Raw genomic sequence first — 6,000 nt, forward strand, 5'->3', positions numbered from 1 at the left:
CACAACATTGTAAAGCAATTATACTCCAATAAGGATGTGGAAAAAAAAAAAAAGATCTTTAGAACTGGGAGAGATGGGTGGGAATGTCGACAAGAGGAAGAAGGGATGACTTCCTAGTGATAAATATAATAACAACAACAACGCAAGAACTGGCAGGCATGGGGCATTGCCTAGGTGCCCAGCACTGTGCTAATCGCTGTATGTGCATTACCTCTTTTAACCCTCAGAACAAATGTGTGAGGAGCACAAAGCTTATAAAAATGAGGAAAATGAGGCCCAGGAAGTTTAAGAAAATCACTTACAATCACATAGTTAATGAGAATCAGGGCTGAGATTTCAGCCCAGGTCTCTTGGATGCCAAAGTCGAGGCATTTCATCATTACATTATATTACATCTGGTGAGGTCGTGACACTCCAACCATTCCAAAATGGGTTCTGTAAGGTAACATGGCACCTATTTATTTGTGACTTTTGTTTATGCAGTCCATTTGACTGCATCTCTGAACACAGACTCCAAGCGTGTAATAAAGGAATATTGTAATCAAGCAGTATTGTAATGAAGGACTATTGCAATAAGGGAGTATGTGAGGGAAACCACTGATGCCTGGGATTCCTTCTCTGCATCTTATTGTACCATAGCATCATCAGGCCAACATCTAGCATCAAAATGTGCAATTCCATTGGGGGAACAGAATTATTACGGTCACATTGTGTTGACAGGTTGTTCAGAGAAAACAGAAAACGTGCATGTTAGAGGTGGGTCCACGATTCCCTTTATTCATTTGTTCAAGAAATATTTACTGAGGACCTACCGTGTACTGAAGATCTAGAACTGAAAGATGTGGCCTCCACCATCAAGGGATTCGTAGAAGGGAACAGACTGGAAAGTCAGTGTCACATGGGGGCTTTAGCAGGGGCTGCGCTTTGGGCGCCATCGGCATGCCATGAGGAGTATGGAATTCAGCCTCGAATCTTGGAAAAGGGGGAGGGAAATATCAGACTGTGTTTCCAATAGGTTAGTGCTTCAGTGGAGTCTTAAGGGACAAACAGGTGTAAGCCAGAAAGATTCAAGGGGTATCTGTGGGACGTCCCGTTTGAGATGTTTAGTAGGCAAGAGGGGTTTTCCAGTTTTGAAACCTCTCAGTCATTTGATGAACAGAATTGAAACAGGACCACTGCACAGGTGTGGAGCTTCTGTCCACTCAGGTCCTCCTAAGGGCCACGGTGGGGCCCTGACCTCTGGGTAAGGTTATTCCTGCTTACAAAATGTTTTCACAGTCATCTCATTTTGTCCCTTTTGAGACAGACATTATTGTCCTCATTTTCTGGGTGAAGATGATGTCTGAGCTGCCCAGGTTCCCCCAGCTCTGATAGGTGGGCCCATGATTCAGCTCCCATCCCCCGACTCTAGGGCCCTTTCTCTGTACCACGCGGCCTCCCTCCAACTGGAGTGTGAGCTCGCCAAGAAGCTCCAGGCTTCTGAAACACACCCAGAGGGAAAAAGATGCTAAACTGGGTATGCGTGCCTCCTGGGCGGGAGGAGCTGGGACAGATGGTGGAGGACAAGCCAGGAGGGCCTGGTGAGGAGGCCAGCGGTGGCCGGAGGAGGAAGGCAGGGATGGAGCCAGTGTCTAAGAGGTCGGAGGGTCAACCAAAAGGCGGTAGGGCAGGGCTGTGTAGCTTTAAATCCAATGCTAAAAGTGTGGGTTCATTGCTCCTGTTGGCTCACAGATCAACTGCCCGTTCCCCACCAGCTAGGCTGGAGTCTCTTCTGGCCAATCGGAAGGAACCTCAGCTATAAAGGACCAGACTAGCTTTGATGGTGCCGAGGCACTGGCTGCCTTTTGCACACACCACCCCAACATGACACGCAGCACTCGGGTTTATGATTGCCTGTTACTTGTCTTCACTCCTCAAGCTCTCCAGTGCCAACGGTTGGCATGTGGTGGGTAAGTAAATATTAAATTAATTACTAAAAGGCACACAGGCCATGCTGAATTTCACCCCTGGCTAACATAGGAACAGGGAAGCCTGGGTTCATATATTGATTCTGCTTAAATTAGCAAACATGTATCAGCAGATTCTTGGTGTTGAGGACGCAGAGAAGTAGACACATGGTCCCTGACTTCCCAGAGCATCTGATTACGTCGTCTGGATTAGATCATCTATACCCATTGAACAGGTTTACAAACAACTGGTCGTTGGGAGTTGCAATTCTCCTTAGGCGATTGGAAAATAAGGAAATACGATCTTTGATGGAAACAGAACACATCAGGAGTAGATAACTGTCCTCGATGTGCAGCCCAGCACAAACGCAGTACTGCCAAGCTGAGCGTCAGCTAACTCATAAGAAAGAGACACACTAATAGTGAAGGAGTTCCCGGACTGATATTGGCGTACAGTCTGATCCCTTTAAGGGATATTTTTTTTTAAAGATCCTTCAAAAAATTGAAGAAAAGAAAATCTTTAGGAGCCAAAGAATGAAGCCATGGCGGTGTAATTCTAGGCTGTGTATTTGACATTTTAGGTGGGGGATACCCTTTGAAGTCAGTCATTCTGCCAAAGGGGCTGCTCAGGTAAGGCTGCCAGGGACCCCCTCCAAGGAAAGTGTCGTAACAAGATGCTCATGTCCCCTCTTTGAAGCCACGGGTGCGTCTCTTTTCTCTGACTAACAGCGCATTCTCTCCGCAGTGAAGTGGGAGTCACCCTCCCAGGAGCCCGTCCTGGGGACACCCTTGTGCAGGAGGTGGTATAGACGTGTCCCAAAGCAGGGTGCAGCATCTGCCTCCCCTGGAGCCTCGTGAGCTGCCTCCCCCTCAGACTGGCTCCAACTAGATATTTTATGACTTTGCTGGGAAGGGAATGTTTTACAAAACTCTCAGAAGTGCCAAGGAGCTGAAAAAAACTGGTAAAGAAACTAAGAGGAGATCCAAGGGCTGCCTGCAGGGATTTGGAGGTCTGTCGTGTAGAAGGGGGAACAGGGAAGGAATTGAGGATTCCTAGACTTTTAGATAAGGAGAGGGGCTAAGGAGCATCTTGTCCAACTGCCTCACTGGACTGATGAAGTTACTGGGGTGGAGGCCTTGCCTAAGAGTGATGGTTGAAAATGATAGACGAACTAATTTAGGCTTAATATCCTTTTACAGTAGGCTGCTACCCTACAATGAAATGTGTACCCCATGGGACAAAGAATTCCTCTTCACCACCAAAGTGTGGACAGGGGCTAAATGTCACCCACAGAAGGCGTGATGGTTCATTTTATGTGTCAACTTGACTGGGCCATGGTGCCCAGGTATTTGGTCAAACAGAATCCTGGGTGTGTCTGTGAGGGTGTCTCTGGATGAGATTAACATTTGATTCAGTAGACTGAGTAGAGCAGATTGCCCTCCCCAGTATGGGTGGGCCTCATCCAATCTGTTGAAGGCCTCAATATAACAAAAAGATCGACCTCCCCTGAGTATGAGCGAGTTCCTCCTGCCTGACTGCCTTCAAGCTGAGACATTGGTCTCTTCCTGCCCTGGAACTGGAGCTCACGCCATCTTCTCTCTTGGTCCTCAGGCATTTGGACTCAGACTGCAACTAACCATTGGCTTTGCTAGGTTTCCAGTTCACTGGTTACAGATACAGGGACTTCCCAGCCTCCATAATTACATAAGCCAATTCCTTATAATAAATATTCCTCTATATCTGTACCTATACGTATATCTATGTCTATGTCTATGTGTATGTCTATGTCTATATCTATATGTACCCCAATTGGTTCTGCTTCTCTGGAGAACCCTGACAAATACTGAACGTCCATAGCAGCACAGTCCAAGAGAAATATAGTGTGAGCTATGTCTATAATTTTAAAATTTCTGGAAGCCACATTAAAAATGAAAGAAACAGGTGATATTTTTAGTAATGTATGTGATTAATTCAACACACCCAAAATAGTATCATTTCAACACGCAATCTGTATTCAATATAAAAGCCATTAATGAAATGTTTTGCATTCTATGACTGTAAAATCCAGTGAGTCTTTTATACTTAGAGCACATCTCAGTTCAGACTAGCCGTATTTCAAGCACTTAACAGCCACAGCCCTATACCAGAAGAAAAGTGGGACTAGATGACAACTAATGTTATTTCACTCTCCTTGAAAATAAATTTATTTCTGTTTATTCAGCGTGTATTTGTTAAGCATCTACTCCATTTAGGCGCCAGACTAAGATCTTCAACAATAATGGCTAAGCTGGGATTTAAGACTGTCTTAATGGTTGGGGGCAGGGAGTAAAAACCCACATTGAATGGAGCCAGCTGGCGTTCCTTCATCTCATTTCTTTGTTATTGATGAGAAGGTGATAGTCATGAATTTATTCATTACATGGACGTAGAAATCTGCGTTTGACCCGAATTAGCTGCTCCCTCACCTGTGTGGCACGTACACCAGGCCATGCTTTGAGTCTTTATAAGCCTCCCTGACCAGCTGGCATTGCCTCCATCTTGGCTGATCACAATCTACACTGTACACCTCGCGTTCGGAACGCCAAGTGCCAGCTTATGCGTTGTCATCGAGAAGACGGGCAACTGAAGAAATGGTTGTGGCAGCACTGAAACGGGGACATTGGATGGAAGGCTGATCTGGAGGGTAAGAAGAGGGGCTTGGCTTAGCAATTTTGCAATTGAAGAGACGCTGAAATTTCCAGTTAGAAATAGCCAGCGTGGAATTGGCAATATGGACCTGGCATGAAGCGTCAGACCTGGAGGGACCTTCCCCGTAGAGAATGGAAGGCTGAACCCACATGAGCGAACGAGGTATCAGGAGGAGAGAACAGTGAGAGAGAAGCTTAAAGGGACCAGGGCTTAACCACAGGAACACGCACATTTAGGGGGAGAGATAACCTTCAATTCAGCTCAACACACCATTATTTGAGTGCTTACTATATGCCAGGTGCTGTTAGATGTGGGGTTCAGGGGTATAAAAGACAGTTACAGCCTCTGCTCTCATGGAACTTATGGTCTATGCTCATTGAAAACATCAAAGATCAGGACGTGGCAGGGGTAGAAGGCAGTCCAAAGGCAACTCATTTCAACCTTAATCTGCCAGCTCAGTGGTAGCACAGCTCCAGCCTGACCCTCCAGCAGTCCTTCTCATTCTGGGGAGGCACTAAATCAGAAAGTCCTTTGAAAGCCTTGGAGATATGAGGACAGACAACTCGCCCCATGAGTTACAGGCTATGGATTTCCATATCCTCACTATCTGGCTACTTCCCTCCTTATGTCAATGTCCATCGTAAAGTGCACACCCAGGAAGGGTTCACAAAGCTCTGGCTCTGGTCTGGCCAGGCAGGAAAGGGAAATGAACGCCTGGCATTGAGTGTATGTGCCAGGCACGCACTCCACTGGGTGCCTTACAGCCGCTAAATCAGTCATTATCTCAATCAGTGAGAAAAGTTAGACTCTTCTGTTCTGTATCCCAAACTTCTCTTAGCATCCCGCCAAATTCACTTACATAATTTTCCTTATTAAACTTACAACCGTCTTACATTGCTCTTACCCACTTCTCTTCTTCCCCATCCTCAGTCTGAACGTTGTTTTGGAGGCATGGAAGATGAAGATGTTGCAACTGGTTCACTGTTCCCAGCTGTTGATTTCTCATTGTCTTTATTGTGTAATCCATCACTTTAGGTAACTTTCTTATCTCGACAGCATCCAAAAACGTGAATAGCATACTATCCACATACTATATCTGAGATAATATTAAATTTTAATACAAGAGCAGCCCTGTGTAACCCAATCTAGAGAGTTTTAAAGGCCAGGAGCAGAAACAATGCTGTGAATGTCGAAGATAAATTTTTAAAGTTGGTTAGCCATGGCAAAGGAAGCAGAGAAGTCAAACTGTAATATTCCTGGGAAGGTCCAAAGAGTAATTTCATCAAGATGGCTGGGGCAGAAGCCACACTGCAGCGGGTAAAGCCCAGACCAGGTGGAGAAATAGTGCAGGTCGCCTGAATGCAC

This window comes from Physeter macrocephalus, chromosome 18 (genome assembly GCF_002837175.3).
Source record: "Physeter macrocephalus isolate SW-GA chromosome 18, ASM283717v5, whole genome shotgun sequence".
Taxonomy (NCBI): Eukaryota; Metazoa; Chordata; class Mammalia; order Artiodactyla; family Physeteridae; genus Physeter; species Physeter macrocephalus.